The sequence below is a fragment of the Cimex lectularius genome, unplaced genomic scaffold, assembly GCF_000648675.2.
Source record: "Cimex lectularius strain Harlan isolate CLEC.00 unplaced genomic scaffold, Clec_2.1 scaffold303, whole genome shotgun sequence".
Taxonomy (NCBI): domain Eukaryota; kingdom Metazoa; phylum Arthropoda; class Insecta; order Hemiptera; family Cimicidae; genus Cimex; species Cimex lectularius.
This window is the reverse complement of record NW_019392917.1, coordinates 284,101-309,813: the sequence shown is the minus strand read 5'-3', so window position 1 is coordinate 309,813 and position 25,713 is coordinate 284,101. Positions and strand designations below refer to the sequence as shown.

The 25,713-nt window shown below is 34.8% G+C and overlaps 1 protein-coding gene across 1 annotated transcript in view; it reads right to left on the bottom strand.

The window, feature by feature from the left end:
• LOC106663642 (protein Tob1-like) overlaps window positions 1-25,713 on the bottom strand; it is a 63,783-nt gene that overhangs the window by 14,107 nt on the left and 23,963 nt on the right. Inside the window, exon 2 of the mRNA XM_014388631.2 lies at window positions 18,712-18,746. The gene's annotated coding sequence lies outside the window, so the exon portion shown is untranslated. The remainder of the gene's footprint in view (window positions 1-18,711; window positions 18,747-25,713) is intronic.

Here is a 25,713-nt window from a genome sequence, read left to right as displayed (position 1 = left end):
AAATTGTTTTTGAAAAATAAATTTATATGTCTATCTACCTATCTTTTTGTACAATTGAAGACGCTGTACTGTAACCGAGCTAATGGTTCACATTGTCAAAGGTTATGGGCCGATGTCTTTGGTTCCTCTTCGATTTGGCATGTGTCTGTTGCCCATCTACTTTAGAAGTTTGTTAAGAATAGCCTGTGTAGAGGCTATAATTTTCCTCAAATAATTGTTGAAATATTGGATTTCTTTCATACTTGGTGCTTATGGCCAGCGCTTGAATTTTTCTTTCTCGAGCCATTTTTCCAGTTCCAGCTTAATTAAACACACACTCCGGCGGTGGTCTAATAGTCGTTTGGTCCCATTAGTGCGTGGTTTGCCCGTTTTTTGACTATTTGTCAGCCTGTTCATCTGTTTTATACCTTCATGTCCAGGAACCAACTTTAATTAAGGTAATCTTGTTGTGTTTTTCTGTAGCTATTAGGCAATTTAGGCACTCCCAGACAAGTTTGAAGTGAGATGTATACTCATTTAGTCCATCCTTATAGCTGCCTGACTTTAGCGAAATTTTCGTTAACAAAACTTCTTTCATCATTGCTTAACTGCGGAGCATTGGGAAAGCATTTACATAGAAAATATTCAGTTCAATTTTATGTTTATGGGTATTCTTGGAAAACGGGAAAAGAAATTTTTGAAAATATCACGATCAGTTCTACCTTGAATTATATATTAAATTTACGTTTATGAAATTCATAAAAATCAATATGCTTATTCCAGGAATAGACAATTTCCATTTGTTAAATATGAAAGAATTTTGTTGAATTTTTTCGCGGTTATTTTGTCTGGGCTGAAAATTTATTCGTATATTGGATTTTAAAGATCATGCACTGTCTCATTCAATGTGAATCTCATGATACGAGTGTTGCCAAATATATTTTTGTTTATGTATTATTGTATTAATAATTTTTTTAATTTGCAACGTTGCGAAGAAAAATAATTGTACTTATCGTATCAAACCAATCAATTTTTGTATTTGCTTCAGCAAATTTTTGGCCTTCGGCGATTTTCAACTTGTTACCAATTCGTCGGGTTACAATGGGACCAGTTTTGATAAATGTTCGTCGACTCGCCGATACGGTTTGCATTGGGGTTAAATTTCCATTTAAAATCAACCGCACAATAACAATAACGATCGATAAATCCGTTTCGGTGCATTTAATAAGCCAGTATTCCATTTGTGTAAAAATCTAATGTCTCTCGTTATTTTCTCTGTTAAAATTATCTCAATATGCATGATTTTTATGAGGAAAGATCAAAAATGGAAATTTGAGACGCTCGAGCCTCTTTGAACCCAATGAAATTGCTGTGTCAAATCGAAATCGTAAAAATAAATAATGGAATCGACATTTCTAATTAAATCCATTATATTTCGTGGTCCAATTGACCAAATAACTTCTTTCAATTAATTAATCTTTATGTAAGGTATTGGTTGAAATGAACAAGTTAGTGTCACGAGCGGGATTCGAACCCACGACCACGCTAAATACGCCGCTGCTCTACCGCTTGGGCTATTGTGACTTCGATCCACTCGGACACCAACAACCCATTTCAACCTAACTATCGAATTTTCCTTCCTTTTTGCCATTTTTCATTTATAATTAAGTAAAATTAGACATTCCGAAGTTTATGAACGGTTAGTTGAAATGAGATCCTGGTAATGATTTTATGTTCTTAAATGATATGTTCACTGGTTGAGAGATGATCTATAACTATAAACTTAGACTCTTGCCATCTTTGGCCTTCCTAAAAAAATATATAATTTACACGCCAGTGAATTGTTTATTGTTATTGCGAGTCACCTTGCTGGCTAGGCGATAAAAAAAAGCCCGTGTCCCAGCATGTCCTTCTGGCTTTTATCAAAATGGGTTAAAAGGCTTGCGTAAGAAGAGGAGCCGGTGTGTTCAAAGGAAGACGGATTATTCCCAGGCACATTTTCGCCTCTCGGGGCCGGCGCATATTCATCGACAGATGTACGTGTCTGTTTTTTTGTAAATCTGATTAACGCCCCACTGCATAAAACGTCCGACAAATGAATTTTACCGAGATTAGATAAGCCGTTTATGGGCTTGCGACACCTATCTGACAGGTGAGCGTAATGAAAAATTGGATAACTCGTACATACAAAAAACCGCGGCCAACACTGAACACTTTCTTCAGAAATGTGGTCAAAATGACAAAAAAAAATTTACAGGTTGTAATCACAATGAAATTTGCCTCGCATTTTTACAGTACACACATTCATTATCTCACTTTCTCTCTCTTTCTCTCTCTCTCTCTCTCTCTCTCTCTCTCTCTCTCTCTCTCTCTCTCTCTTTATCTACCTATCTATCTTACTCTTTCTTGCTATCCCTTCTGTTTTGTGATTTGTTTACTTAGATTGTTTATTTGCAAAATTCGGCAAAACTACGATTCTTCTAAATATAAAAAAATATAAGATAAGACTTAAATAAACCTACTTACATACTCTTTCTTTACCTCACTCTCCCTCTTTTTCTCTCTTTTCGGACTGTCTATCTGTCTGCCTCTCTCTCTATCTCTAGCGCGTTTATATATTATGATATATCATTTCATTTGCAACATCGGACAACAATTAAAAATTCACCACACATATCCAAACACATATACTTACATATATCCACAGTTTTATACTCGTCCTATTTTATCCTCTCTCTCACTCTCTCTCTCTCTCTCTCTCTCTCTCTCTCTTTATCTACCTATCTATCTTACTCTTTCTTGCTATCCCTTCTGTTTTGTGATTTGTTTACTTAGATTGTTTATTTGCAAAATTCGGCAAAACTACGATTCTTCTAAATATAAAAAAATATAAGATAAGACTTAAATAAACCTACTTACATACTCTTTCTTTACCTCACTCTCCCTCTTTTTCTCTCTTTTCGGACTGTCTATCTGTCTGCCTCTCTCTCTCACTCTTTCTCTCACTATCTCTAGCGCGTTTATATATTATGATCTATCATTTCATTTGCAACATCGGACAGCAATTAAAAATTCACCAAACATAACCAAATATAGATACTTACATATAGCCACAGTTTTATACTCGTCCTATTTTGTCCTCTCTCTTTCTCTCTCTCTCTCTCTCTCTCTCTCTCTCTCTCTCTCTCTTTCTCTCTCTTTCTTTCTCTCTCTCCTCTCTCTCTCTCTCTATCTCTCTATCTATCTTTCTCTATCTCTCTCTCTCTCTATCTCTCTATCTATCTTTCTCTATCTATCTCTCTCTCTCTCTCTATCTCTCTATCTATCTTTCTCTATCTCTCTCTTTATCTAAATATTTATTTTACTCTTTCTTGCTATCTCTTCTTTTTGTCTTTTGTTTACTTCGACTTGTTTATTTGCGAAGTCCAAAAGTAAATGATATGACTAGAATAAACAGACTTACAGTCTCTTTCTCTAACTCATTCTCCCCTTTCTTCTCTCTCTCACCCTCGCTCCCTCCTTTTCTTTCTTTTCTTGTTGCTCTGTCTGTCTGACTCTCTCTCTTTCTCTCTCTTCTCATTTTCCTCTGTCTGGCAGGCAGTCTATCTCTCCCTTTTTCTCTCCTCTCCCTCTCTCTCTTTCGCTCCGTCTCTCTCCCTTTTTCATCTGCTCTTTTTTTGTGGGTTTGTTTACTTCGATTTGTTTTGTTTGTAGTGAATCCCAAATGTTCCAAAATATAAGATATGACTTGAAAAGATAAACAAGCAGACTCTCCCATTCTTTCACTTACCTACACTTTCCCTCTTCTCCTTTTTCTCTCCGTAATTATCTCTTTTATTCTAAATGATATAGAGTCAATTAAATAATTTAATGTGAAAGAGCTAACTGCTAAAATGGTAAAATTAGTAAAAAAACAGCTATATGATTTTTTCCTTCATCAGCAGTGTACCTCTCGAGATTTAGTCACATCGTGGTTGTTGCTGGACGCGTTTTACCAAGGGCAACAGCGAGAATGAGAGGACCGCCAACTTGACCACATTGCTAGCAACTGGAAACTGGCAGAAAATAAACAAAAATCGAATTTAAATTTAGAAGCTCCTGACATGAAGATGATCGGTAATGATTAAACTGCTGACATGAAGAACGTAGATGAATGCTCGATTTTTGTGCGTTCTTTGCGATATTTCTCTGATCAGCGAATTGACCTACGTTTTACTAGCGAGAATAGTTGAGAATTCAGAAATCTTACGCCAGAAAATTATTATCAGATCGGACAAAATAAAATTTGTCTAAGGGGCTGTTTAGGAAAGGAAGGCGGACAGGTAAGAAAGACCTCCGGAGAACTGAAGACAACCGTGAGCCTTCATTTCTTGTGACATCTGGACAAAAAAGTGCGGCTTCAACGGTTGGAAAAGCAGCTTTTTATCGCTTATTGATATTTTGCGTAACAAAGCCTTTCAATGCTTATGCAACCCCGAGCTTATCGGATTCTCACATCAGATGTTTTTTTCCATCGATCACTTTCAGTTAAAATTTACATTTCACCTTCATTACCCTTATCAATGTAAATATAATAAACATTTTGGGTTTGTACAAAAACTCATATGAAGACAAAGGCATAAGGAATTTTAAAGAAAAGACAGTTTGAGAAATGAGTCTGGCAATTAACAGTATATTGCTCCCAACAAGTTTAAATGTTTGTAAACAGCCTATTAGATGGTAATAAAATTGGATAATAGCCCATAAGTGAACTTTAAACGGTAAATTTGAAAAATCATCGCCGTGTAAATTTCCTGTTTTGTTAATTAATAGTATGACTAATTTTAATTTTAAATTAGATGCACGTCAGGAGAAATTAAGGGGTTTTTTTGAGCGTGGAAAGAATATATTAGTACATTTAATCATATAATTGTTCCTGTTCTAATTTATTTATTTTTAATATATTTTTTATATCTTGTAGGTTTAAAATAAACCTAATTTTAATTTTTAAATTAAACCTGCACCGGAAACTTTCTGCATGTTGTTTCTCTTGTTTTATTACCTATGGATTTTTGGTATAGATGAGACATTGCCATGATGGAATTTTTTTGCATTGGTGAAGGAAAATTATATTTTGGTCATGTTCAAAATTGTCTTGTTTGAATATATTTTTAACAATGGTTGTCGATGTTTTGAATCACAGAACGGCGAGTCACGGTCCGTTGCTCCTCGCTTTTAAAAAAAGTCGGTTAAGGCTAGAGAGCCGAGTTGTTACCAACCGAAACGCTGATTTGCCATTAATTACGCGACCTCAAGCCTCCCAGGAGAATGGCCGAGGAAGGAAAATTTGTCGCCAAAGCACTAGCAATTGGCTGGCAGAGTGCGTGCCATTTTGCGCCTCCACGTGGCCCGATGTTTTAATCTCGACTTCCTCTCACTAACTGGAGGCAGTTAGGGCTCAACGAGGGAATTAAGCGGACGACACCTCGTTCACGACAAACAGTAATTTTGAAATGAAATATTTGCGCCGGATGATGAAAGAGGGACGTAGGGATATCTCGACGATAACGACAACGGTTGGGGGAGATTATCGTTTTTGTCTAGCTTCTTGACGACGTCTAGGCTAACATCCATTCTTCCAAAGACAATTGAAGAATTATTCCACAGCCTTAAGAAGCCAAGGCGATGGGAATTTTGTCAGTGAAAGTGGACCCTACATGGAAATAATTGTTCATTTTCAGTAAAAGAACGATATTTGGAATTAAAGTTTATGATAGATGTTGGTCCGGAAGTCGTTGAACCCATGCTCAACCGGCAGTGTTATTGGGTCCGTCTTCACACGCGGGTTTGTCGAACAACTCAAAAACAACGCACCTCACTGAATGCCGAAGCTCGTTTGATAAATTATGACTGACCCTACAAATGATTCAATGTCGGTTTATCATAATTAGAATTCAGTTAAGTAAAAATGAAGAGATTATATATTAAATGAAGTTAAGCTTTTTATCAGGTATGATGACAATTAGAAAGAAAACATCTAGCTCTTTCCCCGCGCTTTCTCAGGAAAAAAAATGCTATGCTCTGGCTATATTTTAATTTTCATTGTACTTGTTAAAACCATAGACTTCAGAATTGTAACTGGATGATTCATAATTGTTCAGTTTTTTTAAAAATCAGGGGTGATGACAATTAGAAAGAAAACATACAGTACTTTCGTCGTCCTTTCTCAGGAAAAAGTCTTCAAAGCCATATGCTCTTATGGTTAAATTTTAATTTTCATTGTACTTAGAACCATAGACTTCAGAATTTTAACTAGATGATTCATCATTTTTAAGCTTGTTGATCAGAGATGATGAAAATTACAAAAAAAACATTCAGCTCTTTCGTCGCGCTTTCTCAGGAAAAAGTCTTCAAAACCATCTGCTCTTATGGTTACATTTGAATTTTAATTGTACTTAGAACCATAGACTTCAGAATGGTAACTAGATGATTCATAATTGTTCAGTTTCTTTTATATCAGGGATGATGACAATTAGAAAGAAAACATTCAGCTCTTTCTCAGAAAAAGTCTTGAAAGCCATCTGCTCTTATGGTTTAACTTTAATTTCTTTAGACCCATAGACTTCAGAATTGTAACAAGATGATTCATAATTGTTAAGCTTTTTTAAAAACAATAATTCTAGTGTGGTATAAAGTTCCTGATACAGGGGAAAGCAGAAGTAACAGTTTTTTCTTCTAATTGGTCTCATCCCTGATCTGTCTTCTCATCATTAACTAAAAAGGAGATAGATTAAGAAAAACTTAGGACGGTTTATCACAGGGATTCGCATTTTTAACTGCATGCCGTTAGCTATCTATAATTTCTCAATTTAATGAGTTGCCATAAGTGGTTCCAACACTTCAATTTCATTTCAAACTTCAAGAGCACCACGGCCAACCCATATTTGCTTGAGGTATGAAGTCATGAGAAATTAAACGCATAAACAAATCAGGGTTTTATAGTTTTAAAAAAATAATTGGGTTTGCTTTTTTTTACAATAAAAGCGTCGATCTAATTAAACTCGATATCGGAGTCCAAAGAGCCCGACGACTCAGGGTTTTTTGATGTTAATTTTCCGCTCGCGTTTCAACAAATTAACACAATCCGCCATGTGCAAACACTGTCAAACCTGATAAGATACCCGGCCGCTTCGTACCACTCGGCATCCTACGGCAAAAGGAAATTTCAATCAGAAATAATTAAAACTCCTGTTAAGATAAAAATTATAATGGCGACCTGAGACGAAAGAAGAACTCGATCAAAATTGTATTACCTAATCGAAACTCTTATATTGTAAAAAGAAGGAAAAGACATATTCTTAGTTGAGATCACGTTTCGGCAGAACGTGCACGTAGATCCGACTATATATTTCTTTTTTAAATAAAAATCATATTATAAACATTTTCTTATGACTAAGAGCTTTCATCATCTGTACATTCTGTTTGTTAGCAGAACACTAACAGGATTGATAACGATAGTCATTATCATAGTAATAGTCGTTTATTTTTAAAAAAAGTTTGCAATGAACATATTGTCATTGTTAGTAATTTCTAAGTTTAAACGACACAAATTAAACTGTCCGATCTTATCGTGATAATCGCCAACTTCACATAGAAAATATGTCAATTCAATTTGTTTACGCCAGCTCACCGTAGTCCCAAGGCATGGAACGAATTTACCCGTATTATAAAAAATACGTACATAAAAATCAAACAACTGACATATAACGTCTTCACCGTGTTATACAATACAGTTCAATTACGACTAATAAAACTTTCAGGTTTTACCGGAACATGGTCACTTATGACCTATGAGCCAGGTCCGGAAATGATTGCTTGAAAGGTTATTGGGGTAAGACGTCAATGACCAGTTTCCTTTTTTAATATTAAAACAAGCCTGTAACGTCTGAAATTCAATTTCATCGGTTTTCTTCTTTCCGCGACTTTTAAGGTGAATATTACCTGATACTAAACCGTCTATATCGTTATATGAGCCAATTAGATACAGTTCGACTGGGACAAACCAGTCGAGCAGGCCTTCTTCACCGGACAATTGGATCCCGGCCCAAAATGCAAACTGGATCTTGTACAAGTATTAGAAAGTCCGGAAAAAAGTAAAAACTGATTGTGATAATTTAAAAACAAAAACAAAAACAAATACCGGTTTAGTGTTGAAAGAAGCTAATAAAATACAATGAATCTTCAAAAAGAAACAGTTTATTATTCATGTTTCAAGCGTTTGTCCTAATAACTCTAATCTTTTACAAGCTACAATTTACTTCGTAAAAAAATAGAAAAAGCCTATTTCTCTTATTTACGCCATTGCTATATTACAGACTCATCTGAATTACAGCTATTTTAGAAAAGGTAATTGCCAAAATCGGACATGTTTCGACAAGAGGAGATCCTTAGACCGTCTTTAAGGAGTGTTCTGACATTTATTTTTTTGTTTAAGCCTTGGTCTCGTTTGTCCTCAAATCTTTTAACAGTTTCTTCTCAAATAACTTTCTGCCGTGTAAGTTCGGTGTAAAACAGTCAAAAGGTTTTATCAAAAACTAAATTGTAAATAAATGTCTCGTATTAAAAAAAAAAATCAGAAAACATAAAACCTACAGCTAGTTGAGTACGCAAAGCCAGAATAAGAAAATAATTTGCGTTACGTCTATCGATGATCACACGATGAAAATCTTGCCGATGATAAAGCAAAAAGTCGTTAAAACACTTTTACATAATAATTTCTTCGTTTACTCTTTGATCAGAAGATCTTAAGTAAACAAAGAAGTTGAAGGCCGCTTGGATCCGGTTTGTTGGTTGAATAGCGTACATGTGCGTGACATTTTTTTTTTACTACCAGGATTTAATGCGTATCTTAGCAGGAAAATGTTCAGCAAGACTGTTTGGCCAAAGAAAAAATCGGTAATGAGATTAAAATTGGTCGGATGGAGCAACCTTCATTTTTATACAAAATTTCTTGTCAACCTTTGTAATAATGATGAAACTTTTATAAAACGCAGGAAAACAACTAACTATTTAATACTATACCGTATAAATTTTATGACAAAAGTATATAAGAAATTGGAGAAGTGAAAGTTTCTTGTATGTCGTACCTAGGCTAATAGCGTTTCTTCTTCATGACGTGGTATTGCTTTTTTCCGTTTCCTGGCACGAAATAGACAGCGAGACTGTACGGACGACATTCAATGTATATTGTCTAGAATGTGGTTCATTTATGTTTTTATCTTTGACGCGAATCGTTAATACATTTTTTTTAAATTTCATGTATATTTTCTCGCGAATCCAATAGTTCTTTCAATTTTCAACGATTTTGAAATGACCAGGGGATGTCAATAGCTATTGACTAGCTAAAATTTCAGCCCCCACATTCTTTCCTATTATGTACAATTCACTCAAGTAGGGTGGTGCATGATATTCTTCCATCATCACTTATCATATTATTGATCTACCATAATCTCCTTCACACTAAAAATTCACGCTAATGCATTCATTTATCTATACAAAACAAGATAGCTATTAAACACTATATACAATAAAACAGCCCCTCCTCGAAAAATTTGAGTCCTACACGCTCTTCATAAAGAGCCAAGGAATGACACCATCCAGTTAAATCGATCACCCTTTCACTACTAGCCCGATACCAAAAGTATCAGTGTGTCAACCTCGTGTGGCTATTCTTAAACGGGCGAGGAGTGAGGATGATCCCTGTTGTAAGAATCAGATCCTCCGAGGGTCGCCGATGGGAGATGGATCTGTTCATAATTTTTTTTTATGTACCTACATATATATTGAGCGTTTTAATTTATCATTCTTATGAGAGTGACAAGTGATAATTTTTTTCAATTTATTTAGGTTTTGGTTGAGATAAAAAAATCAGTTCACAAGCAGGATTCGAACCCACGACCTTCAGCTAAATAAGGCGCTGCTGTATCACTTGAGCTATCGTGACTTCGATCAACTTGGACACCGACTTCCCAATTTAAAAATTTATATTTATTTTTATTCTCTGCTATAAAAACGTTTTGATCACAACTAAAGCTATTACCAGAAAGGGAAATAGGCAAGGATGAGACGATCTAACGACCGCTGGAAGCTAATTGAATGGGGAAATATTGAGCGATTTTATTTATCATTCTTATGAGAGTGACAAGTGATAATTTTTTTCGATTTATTTAGGTTTTGGTTGAGATAAAAAAAATCAGTTCACAAGCAGGATTCGAACCCACGACCTTCGGCTAAATAAGGCGCTGCTCTATCACTTGAGCTATCGTGACTTCGATCCACTTGGACACCGACTTCCCAACTCAAAAATTTATTTTTATTTTTATTCTCTAAAAACGTTTTGATCCGACTAAAGCTGTTACCAAAAAGGGAAATAGGCAAGGATGAGACGATCTAACGACCGCTGGAAGCTAATTGAATGGGGAACTTTTGAGGAAATTTGCAAGGATCTAGGGGGGTTTGTAATTATTAACAGTTACCATCCCAATATTTTCATAAAATTTCAAATTTCAACTATTTTGTTTTTTTCTGAATTTTTCGTGCAGAACTTTTTCATCAATTCTGCAATATACATAAATTTTCTTACAGCAAATTTAACGCTCTCACAGGTTGCACAAACTGGACTTTTCTAAAATTAAATAATTCTGAAGTTTCTAAACAATTTAGTAGACCTAAGTTGATTAAAAAATAGGTCCACTCGGACTCTAATTTCCCATCTCAACCCCACCTTTTGAATTTTCCATCCTTTTCAAATGTCGTTCAATCTATTTGATTCTCTTGAGCCGAAAGTCGTGGGTTCGAATCCCGCTTGTAACACTGACTTTTTTATCTCAACCAAAACCTTAATAAATTAAAAATAATTTATTTGGTCAAGCGGACCACGAAACCTAATAAAAAGTGACAATTTTGTTGCAAGCAATGATAAAGAAGATGTTTTCTTTATACATGTAATTTGTAAATAGTTTGTATAAATTTCTGTAATTTTCTGTGGTTTCTTAATCTAAGTTGTAACATATACAATAATTTTTTAGAATAAACGTTATTATTACTCCATATATTTAATAAGGCTAATATTTGAGGACTGTCCGTGATCGTTCATAAACTTTCCAAGGACTCGACATACAAATCGTGACAGTAAAGATTTATTAGAAATATCATAACGACTCTTGTAACGTTACTTATGTAATATCAAGAAATATTTTGCAATTACTATCCTAGAAATTCGATTTATAACAAGTAAAACGAAACAGTTTTGTGTTTTTCGATCCGCCCTCGTTTCAGGACAGGGCAATTTGGGCGCGGATGAGATATGATTTAATTATGTTTTTATATGTATCAAAATTCCATTTTGGGCGTGTGCCTTCGAGGGTTCAACGCCAAAATTGCACCTGATTCCGAAGGCGCGCCTAAAAATATTGCGACAGACGCCCCGCCCTCTGCCAGTTCCGATCTGAGATCTCGGCCTCGCGGCCGTGAAAGACGAATGGCTAGCTTATTAAAAATTCACTATCGCCCCAATTTTAAACGACCGGCTATGCAACAATGCTCTATTGCAAAAATGCAACGCAATCTAATTTCTAATTTTTTAATTGCAACGGTTCAAATTCGGCCGGTTGAATTTATCCTTTTCCTGGTCATGAACTCATGAATATTTACATCCTCGTGTATGAATGTATTACAACACAGATTAACAGACCCTCGCCGATTTATTACAGAAAAAAATCCCATTAATTTACGATGTTTTAACGACCGAGATGACTGATGAATCGAAGTCAGCAAGGCCATTGTCGTTGACGTTGTGCCGAAGAATAAAATAAATATTATCAATTTTCACCTAATAACAACAACCGTTAAGTGTAATCGGACTTGATTCATCGCGAATTATCGGCAATAATTAAAATTATAGTATCGTGAACGATCATCGGTTTAAAATGTTGTAAAGACACTGTGTGCTGTTTACACAAGGGTTGAAACTGTGTGTTTCATCCGAGCATTTATTTACACAAACCGCTCGTTTGAAATCTTGACATTTCAGTAACAATTTCACCAGGCGATGTGGTGGTGGCGAATAAAAAAAGATCAAAAATCATTATCATCACTCCAAAACCCGTTTTGTTGGAAGGAATTGATAAAAAAAAAGTTAATTCGCCTTTCGCCTCGCTGTTATCAAACAGAGCAAATTGAGAAGTTTGTCGGTTTCGTGACTTATTATTAGCAATCGGATCGACCCTTGCACGATGGCGAAATTATCACAGTCAAAAACAAAACCGAAAACTGTTTCTTTTCGTGATGTCCTTACGCCAATTTTAAAAAGGAAATATCGTTTACGTCTACAATCGATATAAAAATATTGAAAAATTTTAAGTCTTAGATACAAACATATACCGAAAGCAAACCGATACTTCCAAGTAACCCAAGGTACCTCTACCCTCTTCTATTTTTCCAATTTTACCCGGCGTCCCCCAGGGAAGCGCACTTGCTCTCTTACTTTACTCCTTTACGACTGATCTGCCATTACATTCCGACAACGTAACCTTCTCATACGCTGATGACAATCCTCTCACCAAACATCGATCCTGTTACATCTATCCGCAACCTCCAATCTTATCTTCATATGTTTGAACCCTGGTTTGACAGTGTAGAATCAAGGTAAACAATCAAAAATCTAAATACATAGTTTTCACTTTTAATAAGAAAACTCTCCCACCTATCTATTTATACCGACCCCAATTCCTCCAGCGAATAGTAAACGATATATTGGACTTTCCTTGGGCAAAAGACTTAGGTGGAATCCAGACACCTTACTAAAACGAATTGACTGTAACTTTCGATTTAAAATGCTGAAGAGACTAGTTGACAAAAGATCTGAACTGACATTACTTAACAAAAAGTCTGTAATAATTCTGTAATACTCTACCCTAATTGTTACTAAAATAATCAAAATCAACCTCAGTAATGAAAGTTTCAAACAACATAAAAATATCAAACTTGTAAGTTGGAATCCTTTTGTCCTTTGAAGTGTCATTTTTATTATTTTCAAAGTTTATCGCAATTCAACCTTGCAATTTGAAAATCCTGTAAATAATTGTCACCTCTGAAGTTGATATTTTAAATTCTCCTTTTCTTATAATTATATAATTATGCATATTCTTGGGATAGTAATGCACTCCGAACTCTAGCTGACGGTTTTAATACCATGCCATAATAATACTGTTTTTTATTTTTAACTCTAAATTTTTTCATTTTGTAAATAAAGTATATCTATCTATCCATCTATCTATCCACCCTAATAGCCCCAATTTGGACACCTACGGATTTGAACTTTAGGTGCAAGGCAGCCAAGAGTTCCAATCTTAACCAAATTCAATCCATCCAATCCAAAACCATTCGCACTACAGTCAATGTTCCATTCTACGTTACCAATCATACTATCCACTCCGATCTCATAATATCCTACATACCTCATAACACCTACAATAAATTTCATCCAAATTATCCTCTCATGACAACCCGTTAATTCGCAACCTGTCCAGCTCAACTCATGCTTCCAACCCTCTTAGAAGACTGAAGCGCAGGTGGCCTCCATCTGATTTTGCAACTTCAGCATTTCTACGGATTGCTCTTGACTTCCTCACCATAATTACGCCCACTTCCGCTGGTTGGTAGCAGTTCAAATCAATCACGCCAGACATATAAATGTGCATACAATATTGTGTAAGCATGTGTATATATATAAAATTGTATATATTATAAATTTTATTTGTTGCATTGTGTCTACAGTTGTAAAATAAATGAAAAGTTATAGAAAACAACGATTTCCATGGGAAATTAATGATCGCGAAGCCTTCCTCCTATGACACCAACTATGGGCATCTGCGCATTCCAACCTACGCTCCATAAGCTCCCTTGTTGTATACAATTAACCCTGTAATACCCGAATTCTCCCCTAATAACCCATTAGCCCAATTTTTTTTCAAGCCTCGTATACACGATCACCCTACGTGTACTTATAATAAAAGTCTTCGAACTAAGAACATTTACATAACAAACTGCACGGTAAGAGTTGGACTAATGGTTCAAGTTATTACAGGGAGGCCGAAAGTACAGAACAATTATCGCAGTGATTAGAAAACTGTCTTGAAGTTTAAAGGTAATTGGTAGCGATTTAACTTGTACAAAAAAAAATTAAAAAAGAACCGTAAAAGTCAGCTTTATTTGAATGGGATATAATTGTTTGATCAAATGTTAAAACGGCCAGAAGGTCATAAATTATTCAAAGGAAAGCAGAACTTTTTACGGTACAAAATCACTTTAACCTTCTTTTGTCTTTCAGTGTTAAATTTTTGTAATAAATTTTGCTTTTTAACAAAGCTTCTGATAAAATAGTAAAAAAATACAAATAAATAAAATAAAATGGGTTTGCTCACTTGATAACTAAAAATCTAGGGAAAACTGAAGTAAAAGAGTTGTTGAATGTGTTTCATTATTATAATACTAAAATTATGGTGAAAATTAACTTATGAAATTGTGTTATCTCCAAGCATGTCAAACATACAGCGTCAGTATATGAGTATCTAATATTTTCAATATTTGAAGGAATTATACTCTCTCCAACACTAATCTTACTCAATATTGAAATTTCGGTTACGAAGTGAAGTACGTCCTCAACAGTACGCGAATTTCAAAGATTACAATTTCCCGAGTTTCCCTAGATCCATAATTTCAAGTGAAACAACTCAGCGAATTTAAAAAAAAAAAAAACCAGCGGAGTTCTGTCAGGGCGAGATCTTTACAGTTACATTTTCTAAGTCAAAAAATTCCGTGTCGTGTCTAAGAACCCTTGTAAATTTTCTAAATAATTATCCCGATGGAGGGCACTGATTTTATTTACCAGAACAAATAAATCAGTTCTCCAAGAGTATTTTTTCTAAAGTCAAGAATATGTCATGATCTGTTTCCGAAAAAGTGAGTCCAAGTCCCTTGTAAATTTTAAAACGTTCACTGTAGCATTTTCTAAACAATTATCCCGATGCAGGGCACTGATTTTAGTAAGCAGAACAAATAAATCAGTTCTCCAAGAGTATGTTTTCTAAAGTCAAGAATATGTCATGATCTTGTTCTGTAAAAGTAAGATCATGATCTTTTGCCGTTATCTTCCTCAGCCGCATGATCTTAAACAGTTTTCCTTCATGGCCTTTCATTGATTTTACAACATATTCAAAATGTAGTCTTAATATATAAATGAAAAGTGGTTTTCCTGTTGTTTTCTGATAGGGTGCGCAATTTTTCAAAAAATTGATAAGTAAATTTAAATAACCTCTTAACATGTCAATATCATGCTTGTATACTTCTGTCAGAAACAATGTCAGAGGGTTTGGTTTGATTTGCTTAGGAAAATGTTTAGAATATTTATTCATATTATATTTATATTAATAAATTTTTGTATAGTTGTCGATACAGTTGTGTTACAAGTAAGTACATGAGAGCCAGAGGTTTTTTTTATAGTATCTCTAATAGGGTGAATTAAGCCGTTTAGAATATCCTGTACATGTAAATATAGTAGAAAATGATTGGTATACTTACTTTAACTGCGATAAAAAAATTATTATCTTCACAACCGGCCGGTACACGTTCTCTTGTCAGATCGTGACCTATCCCTTTTCGATTACTACATTTTCTTCGATTGTAATGAGGACGATTAATTTTCGTCGGCAAGTCAAAATCCCGATTCTTTTCCCGAGAAAACAATAAATCTCGAGTTGCACAAACACGGCGATATTTAAAAAAAGGAATTAATAAATTGAAAGATTGCTACGTCGGCGGCTGTCAAAAGCGGCTACACATCAACCGAATTTATGTCAGATCGACCAAATGGTATTTATAGCAGAAATAATCAACTGAGGAGCCGGAGTCGTAAATGTCAAGGCACTCCTCTGCCCTACACCTCATTGCGACAGTTCGACTTGGTCGGCAACGCCCAAAAAAATTCGATCGGCCCTCACGGATCCAAACGGACTAAGATTTCCACCAAAGCTCGTGTCGAAAGATATTCGATCGCTGGTCCCATGCCAGAGCTGCAAAAAGAAATCTGGCACCGTCTCCGAAGATTGGCGAACAATCGGGCCACGGGGATCCTGGTCAAAACCGAAATTCAAACCAACACCGACCTCCAGGGCTAATCCATAGGGAGGGCACGGCATTATGTAAGTACATAAGGAATTAATGAAACCGTACAATAATAACAGTCAAACCTTAGTAATTGTCTAGGAAACCATAGAAAATTACGACTGCTTGGGAGTTTTACTGAGAATCGTGTAATAACGTACTTCCCGCCAGTATGAATAGCGCATTACGTCTTTTTTCATCTATCGCAAATAAAAAACTTCGCGATTTACCATTTTGATTACTAAAGAACCATTTATTGCAGGTTCAAGGCCTGGCTATTAAGTTCATTACTGTCGCCAAACGAATTAGAAACATGCATCATTCTATAACGAGTCTCCTCTTTTAGAACAATGATATTCCATCAAAACAAAACTTGAAATTTGAACACATAAATAACTACATAATAAAAACGAAAAAAAAGACTTTAAGACTCCTATTCACACAATATTCATTTATTAATTCAACTTGTAAACAATACTTATCATAAAAAAATGACTTAACTAAGGTCTCGCCTAGTTTTGCTTTACATTTCCACACACAGTTTCACCCATTAATTACTATTATAAATTATACATTCCTCAATATAGTCAGCAGTAAATAAAGTCAAATTCGTATGTAAAACCTTTCATTTAACTTTTTATCGAGCTAATCAAGCATTTGAAACTTTCGGTTTGAAAATGTCCATCATTTTCAAAAATCAATCACAATTTTTATGCATTGACAGTCTATTTATAACATCCTGTCGGGAAGGATACAAATGAGGCCCAGCCATTAAAATAGCTAAAAAGTCCATTTTTCTTCAGAAAGACAATTTGAATTTATATATAATTTATAATATAGTATTTGTTAATTTTTTTAATTATATTTATTTGGGGGCGTCGGTAGCCACAATGGTTAAGACGGCACGGCGTTCTTCACTGTAAGGCAAAGGTCCCGGGTTCGAATCCAGTGGCGCTGCAAAAACTGAGGATTCGTCGTAATTGAAATGTATATACGAGGGTATTATATTTTATATACATTGCGATCGCAAATGTTATAGACCTGTGTAAATATTCTATTTTTTCTTTTTTGCTACTTTCTCTCAACTCACCATCAGGAATTGCTGTTTTTATTTATGTTTTAACTTTTTATTTATTTTTTTAATATTAAAAAAAAAAAATTTTCATGATAGGCTTCTACTCAAAATAAGCGTATTTAAACCTACTAATTTAAATGCAAACGCACTTTTTTCTAAAATTACAAGTTACAAAAAATGTTTTTACAACAGGCTTTGTTCGGACATTCAGAGTGGCTGAATTAATTAAGAAAGCTGTTTACAGCTGTAACTAATCAAATGAAAGTATTCCTCTCTCAAAATAATTATTAGCTAGATTAACCCAGGATAGAAGTTTAATACAAGGTGAGGACAAAAGAAAATTTCCTCAATTAAGGGCAGGCACCGGTGCTTCCTAATTACGCCCGTTCTAGCTTCATTAAGCCCAATTAACCGGAGTGCTTTATGTGAATTCGAAACAGCTAGTACCATTATGTCGAAGTTGAATATGTCCTCATGATGGGTGGGAAATGGTCATTGAAATTGCGTTGGGATGGAAGCACGTAGTTTCCAGAGAGCCGAGGAGAAAAAGCTCGTTAAATTGTCACCGGTTCCGGCCGGATATTTGAGGATTTGATTATATTTTTATTGGCGATCGATTGACCAAAAGGCGTATTAAGCAAAAGATGAGATTGACGTTGCCAGTGGGCGTAATGCAATTCCAAAACCAGTCCGAATGCGTTTTAATTCAGATGAAGTCAGTACCACTTATATTTTAAGTTTTTATCTGTATGTATTGACGTATTAATGTTTTGGTACTCTACTTAATACAGAAAGTCCAATACAATTCGGCTCATGTGATACTCTATCGTATAAAAACTCCTATTTTTGCTTGTATCTTTGAGAGATACTCGGACAAAAGAAATAAATATATGCTGTCTCACTTTTTATTTTGAAATGCCCCAGTTTGATACGTCGAGACAATAGGCACCTGTTATTAATGTACATATTTACTTTGATATTTTCACATGGCAACCTTTGTGGAGAGCTAGTTCAGATAAAATTATCTCTAATGCGGAGGATGGTTCTTTACGAGCATACAAATGTAGTTGGTCTGCCGGAAAATGTTTATAATTTGCCAAATTTATACATTCTAGAAGGTCAATGATATAGAGAAATGAAACAGCATACTTCAAACAGAAATAAGAAGATGGCTTGTGTCAGCGGATCTTCAGCTGTAAATTATAAGCAATTTTAAACATTCGTATCCGTTTATTCGTGTTATACGTTATAATAATAAAAATTGATATTAGCTTTGTATGTAAGTTCTCATCAAAAACGAACTTTTATAAAAGTATTTTAATTACGATGATGAAACTAAAAATGATGATCAGGAAACTTGCCAGAAGCCAATGATGCCAGCGAAACCAATTAGATTCAGTTGAAATCATAAGGAAAAAACTACATTAAAATCTAACGTGTCTATCTCTTTTACTGACCTGTTGAAAGTGAGAAAGTACACCACGTCCCTTATCTGCAATGACAAAAAAAATCAATTAGTCAAATAATAAATTATTTTAATAATTTAAAATTAAATAAATTATTCCAACAATTTAATCAAGGAGTAAGATCAAGAGATTTATGTATATAACATTTGTTTAAAAATTATTTGTATTGTTATCTTTGGATATTTTAGCTGAATGACGTGTGTCTTGACGTGCTCGGTTTGGTTTTACGAGTACAACCTTGTTTTGTTAGTATTTAAAGAGGGCGAAGAACTAATTAAATTTAATGTGATATAATGTGAAAAACGTGTGTCGCGACGCTCTAAAATAAACGGAAACACAGGCCAAATAGGCTTGTAACGGAATTTGGATTCAACGTCCCCAGGGCGATGCTCCTGTTGGCCAAAATCTGCTTATTTTAAGGTCGAACCGCGAGGAAACAGGAAGGCCTGTCTTGCAGAATAACCGCTGACTCGAAATGTGGGCATTCGGTTTCTTTGCGTTCCCCCTCAATTTAAAAAATTGCCTGTCGAAGGGAATTTCACTCTATATTTTTTAATAGACAAAAAACGAACGAATTTTCCTTCATACTTAGAAAATACTTCATGTCTTGTCTCAAAAACAAATAATAAATAAATCTAAAAAAAATGGAAAAAGAATAATCTAGCCGAAGGATGTAAAGTGAAAACTATTTTCTAAGCCCTGGAATATGGAAATCGGATGTTTCCTATCTTCAGCCGGACTAATGCGGGCGGTTTTGCAAACCACTTTGCGCCACTGTGATCCAAATCTACAAATCCACCCCTTAATTGCTAAGGAAAAGAGAGATACGCGTTGTTAACATATCAGCTGTTATTAGAAAGTAGCCACCGTTCTCAAACTGAATTAATCGCTTTTTTTGATCAATCGGAACATATCGATCCGTTTGATTTGACCATTAACAAGCTTTCTTGATATATTTCATAAGTTTTATAGAAATCAAGCTGACTTATCCTTAATCAAAGCCCACACGCTCCTTAAAACGTTCTAATTCTTTTAATTTATTTATATATTATATTGATTGTTATGAAATGACTACGACCATAGATAAATAGAACCAGATTTAAAATATATGATGCATAAAGACATTTAAAATGTACAATTTACTATTTCAATTTTCCATTACGTTTACTGCATCGAATTTCCTCCTTTCAAAATATGGATGGATTTATATAGACCAACTTACAGAAAAACTGAATAGTCAGGAAGATCAAATGTCAAAAAACTTGCTAATTCATCGTTTCAAACCCCTGAAAATAGACAAATCACATGCAAAAAGACAGCTTCAAAGCTTACCATTTTAATATTAACAAGTACGAATTAGTGTAAAGAATAATACAAAATAATAATCCATTATATTTAATAATCTACTGACCAAATTACTTCTTTCAATTAATTAATCTTTTTATGTAAGGTTTTGTTTGAAAGGAAAAAGCTAGTGTCACGAGCGGTATTCGAACCCACGACCTTTGGCTAAATACGCCGCTGCTCTACCACTTGAGCTATCTTGACTTCGATAAACCCGAACATCAACTCCTCACCTCAACCTACAACCTTTCGAATTTGCCCTCCTTTTTGCCATTTTTCAAATGTCGTGTAATCAGGATTCGATTCTCGGAGAAATATGAATTGGGCATGGGGAGTAGTTAGTGAAGTTATACTTGTTTTATTCATTAAATCCATTATATATAGTTGTCTATTGATCAAATTACTTCTTTGAATTAATTAATCTTTTCATGTAAGGTTTTGGTTGAAATGAAATAGCTAGCGTCACGAGCGGGATTCGAACCCACGACGTTCGGCTAAATACGCCGCTGCTCTACCACTTGAGCTATCGTGACTTCATTTCAGCCAAAACCTTACATAAAAAGATTAATTAATTGAACAAAATAATAACGTGTGTAAGCGCTGAATAAGGATTTTTATTTAGCGCTGTTGAGCTAATCTCGTTTATCTTTTGCGTTATCTTGTAATTAATCCATTTTCTCATGGAACAAACAGTTTGTACAAATAAATTATCTTTCTGTCATGGAGATAATAAATGTAGATTGTACATCGTTCGACGCATCAACAATAATACAGTTCGTCGAACGTAGTGTTGAAAGAGCTGTGGAATAAATCTTTAAAATTCTTCGACAATCTTAACGGGGTTTCGAGTAAATTTGTTTGTACACAAATCAAAAATCGTAGTCGTTGAACTTTTCATTTGAATCCATTGACGTTTCAATTGATTATTCAATTCAATTCTACTGTCATTATTATACTTTATGGTAATATAAAATTACAATTTTTAATAGGCTTATGAAATATGCTGCAGACGTTTAAAGAAATTCGCCTGAGTAAAATTATTTAGCTATTAGGGCTTAAAAATCATAGATTTGAAATAAAGAAAAATATGTTAACGGTTTTTTAAAGAAAATTTATTTGCGTGTAACCGGCCTATTTGTAAAATTTGAAATACGATACATAAAAGTAATCAAATGCTTGTAAATTTAACACTGTACATATTTTTCTGATGTCTGTGCTATTTTGATCGCTGCTTTTTATAACTTGTTGACAAAAAAAAGTTGAAATGTGCCGATTTTTTTTTGGTTTTGAGGGTAGAGTTGACATTAAAAAAAAATAAATAAATAAATGCGATACAAATTTTCTATGCGTTTTGCCAACATGGGCTCGCGGTTCGTAAAGAAAAGTGGAAATTCAATTCTGAAGAGCCGCTATTTTTAACCAGCCAGGGCTATTTCGGACGGAGTAAATAAAACGCTTTTCACCGTGATTCACCAGCCGGGGGCGAAAAAACAATCTTTTCTTATTTTTATTTTGGCTTTTCGATCCGAGCCCGACGAACCGTTTTCGTTATATAACGCTTGGAAAAAAAAAAAAAAAAGGCGAGTTGGTTCCTCTGTGCACAATTGGTCGATTGATGGCCGATTCACTCCCGTGTAAAAATACAGCTCCAAAAGCGCCTCCGTCCCAGTTTCACGTGAAGCGATTTGGTTCCCGACTCTAGAAAAGTGGTACCAAAAACAAAAAAGATCAAAACCACTTCCAATTAAATGGGCTGGGATGGCGCCCTTGACATTTAATTCTTGCCGTTGTAGATATTTCTCAAAATTCAGATTGCAATAAAAAAACTTAACTCGTTCCAATTTACGCAACTGTCAGGGTTTTAAAACCTTATATATATATATGTATATATATTAACTATGTTGGAAAATTCTACGAGATTCAATTACATCATTGCAATTACATTTACTTTCAAAAATTCGAAATAAATAATTGAAAAATGTACCAAGAAAATGCACAAAAATGCATATAAAAGTTGGTTTGTGACTGTTTTTGTTTATTTATATGTCTTTTATTTTCCTGATCTTCTTCTGTTTAATACCAAAATATTTTCCTACAAATCTCTGTTCAATTGAAAATTGAAGCTCTATTTTCTGTAATTTTACATTATAACAATTTGACACAAATTTCGAAGAAAGGTATTAAACAAATAATATAAATCGATGTGTCCATTTATAAATTGTCTTTTTTTTTTGTCTTATTCTATTCCATCTCTAAGCTTGGTATTAAGTTACAACAAACTTTTTTTCTTACGAGTGTATTTCAACTACGAAGTTATTTTAACCCTCAGGGTGCCGATGTTTTTGAAAAAAAAGCCCATTTGTAAGTATGTCGAATTTAGGGTCTTGGATTCGAACCCGGGACCTTTACCTTACTTTGATGAACGCCGTGTCACCGTGGCGGCCACCGACGCCCCATACAAACTTCTAAATTTGCTCAGTATTAATTTAAAGCATAATCTTCTAACTTGAAATTAGGATTATAATTACATAGTTAAATTTATGAACAAAAGTAAATTTGTATATCATATCGTCGACCTGTACAAAGACTTGGGGCACGGGATAGCGGTTTCGGGTACCTCAGAGCTATTTGGATTTTTGAATGTATGTAGTGGTTGTTTTTTTGTTGTCTTTACGTTAATTTATTAGAATGAACGTAATTTACTTTTATGAAAGGAAATGGTTTTTAATTGCACCGCGAGTAACCTGGGGTGAGTGTGACGTCTGGAAAAAGTAATTATAAGCGAGAATAGAGAGGGTTCAACCCCGCCATGGTAAATATCGAGTACCCTGCGGTGTGAATCTGACTAGACTTCTATTTTGTGGTGATTTATATATAATTATGTATTGTGTGTTGTATATCTATAGATGGCAGCCTGAGGTAAAAATGGAGGCTAGTATTTTAGGATATCGACTAGTTCTCATAGAAAAGCAGAGAGTTGAAAACAGATTGCGACACTCCAACGGCTGCAAGGTGCAAAATACGTGAAAGGCAAGAAAAAGGAAGTAAAAACGCGCAAGAGGGCCGGATGACCTCAGCTATTTGTCAGCGCCTGTAAACTTCCCATATTATTATTTAATATTCCAACAAATATAATAGGTTTTACTTATTTCATATTTTAATTTCGATTTGCGCAGGGCTTTATCAATGAAGGAATAGTGTAAGTCTCTATTAGTAGACAGTATGATCTCAGAGTCCGGGGAGGCACCACTAAATCCAGCCCATCCATACACGAACCCCCCGAATAGGTTGGGAAGGAGGTGGTTTGGGATTGGGTGGTTATTCTATAGGTTTATAGGAACAATCAATTACGATGAGGGAAATAGAAAGATTCACAACTGATTGGACACATGGGCGAAACGTTTTTTCCCAGGAGGAAACTTCGGGACCTTTCAGTCTGAAGGAGGATTTCAATCGTTTTATATATGCTTTTATTGAAAGGAGTTTCCTGATCAGGCAACCCATCTAGGCCGCCAGACGAGCTGCCTAAAGTGACAGTAGAGGTTACAGAAAGGTCTTCATCAGGAGTATAGCGGCTTCTCATGCCATTTCGACTGCCTTTTCGTTTTCGACTATGCCAGCGAGGCCAGAAATCCTTTTGAATGATGTTTGACCTTTTTGGACTCGATATTCTTTTAATTATATAAGATGGATATCTGGATTTAGAAAGATGTTTTTTAGTGTGTGCTAAAAGAAAGTCAGAACAGATTATTAAGGTGGCATTATATAAATGACATTAATGGATTTAAGTATGGCCTGGATTTCTGTGGTAGAATAAAGATGATCCAGGTGAAAAATGTTAATGTAGGTTTTACTCATGAAAGGTTTTGCATTAGTCTTACAAAGTATATTTTGCATATGAACTTTGCTGTTCTAACTTCCAACTTCCATCCCCTACAATCAAAAATCCGTCGAACCAACGTCAATGTTTTTTGTATGAATTCTATCTTAACATTATAATGACGTTAACATCAATATGACCTTAAAGTAGTGAAAAGCTGCTACAAGAAGATTCACAAACAATTATCCAGTCACACGAACCCTCGTGACAGAAACCTTTCGTCCCGCACCCTTCCAAATAATCCTCCCCGACGTCTGAGGCGTCAATGGCCTCGCAACCTAAGTGACTGTGAATAACAGTGAATGTGATTATTGCTACAATATAGGAGTGGCTATTACTAGCCTGAAAATGGCAAAAAGAACGGCCTGAATGGGAAAGAGAACTCATTAGCTATGAGTGGTTCCTATTTTTTCTGTTTTATGTATATTTTTGTGTAGTATTTAATGACCGTTAATTAATGATTATTTGGAGATCGTGAGATGCGGTCTTGTGTGATGTAGATTTATAAAAATATTTTCTTTATTGTGCCAACGTTTCGGCCTTTATTTAGAACATCTTCAGGGCTCAAAGTGTGTGTTTTCTGTGTAGATCTGTCACGGTTGTCTGTCGTTGCGAGTTTTTCTGTTTTTCTAAACCTACATCACACAAGACCGCATCTCACGATCTCCAAATAAGTATATTTTTGCGTTCATTTTGTTTTGTTTTACGCTGTAAAATGCTGTCAAATTGACTTAAGAGCAAAAATTGACCCAGGTGTAAATAAATAAAGAAGAGATAAAAAAAGACTATATTTTCCGAGAAAAAGAACAAATAATTTTTTTTAAATAACTTTTTAATAAAAGGTGAAAAATATGAGTTTGAATTCTGTATTTAAGGTATATAATCGGCTTTACATTAAGAAAATTGGGTTTACGTGCATTTTATGGCTGGCAGGTCGGGCTTTTAAATTATAAAAAAATTAAAGTTTTGTTCCAATTAGTTATTATTTCTATGTAAGGTCTTTGTTGAGATAAAAAGTCAGTGTCACGAGCGGGATTCGAACCCACGACCTTCGGCTCAATACGACGCTGCTCTAACCATTTGAGCTATCGTGACTGACACAAACCCTCCACCAACTACAACCGTTCGAATTTTCCCTCTCTTTGTTCAAATGTCATGTAATCAGAATTGGATTCTGAGCGACTTATCGAAGTCACAATAGCTGAAGTGGTAGAGCAGCGGCGTATTTAGTCAAAGGTCGTGGGTTCGAATCCCGCTCGTGACACTGACTTTTTTATCCAAACCAAAACCTCACATAGAAAGAATAATTAATTGAAAGAAGTAACTTGGTCAATTGACCACCAAAACGTAAATTAAAGTTTTGTAGTGAAGTATTGCTAAAAAAAGATGTTTTCCAATTGATAAATTAGCTGCATATGGGTTTCTCTTCTTGAAACCCCAAGGTCTTACATAAAACGGTACGGCGTAAAATCATTATGCAAAGAAACTGTTGGTTAAGTTCGACTGATTGGTTTTAAATAAAGATTTCAAGCGTTGTTACTGATTCTTAATCTGCAGATCTCCAGATTCTTAAATTTGATTAGTGGTTGATATATAAAACGATATAATAATGCAGGATTATTTGTATGTGTAAAATCTTGTAATTTGAACTTGTAGATGTGTACGTGCTTCAGTAAGTCAAGACTTCATTATAGGCGTCCTGAAAATTATTTTTTTTGAGATAGAAGAGAACCCCTCCCCAGGATTGATAATTAGTTAAAAAATAATTT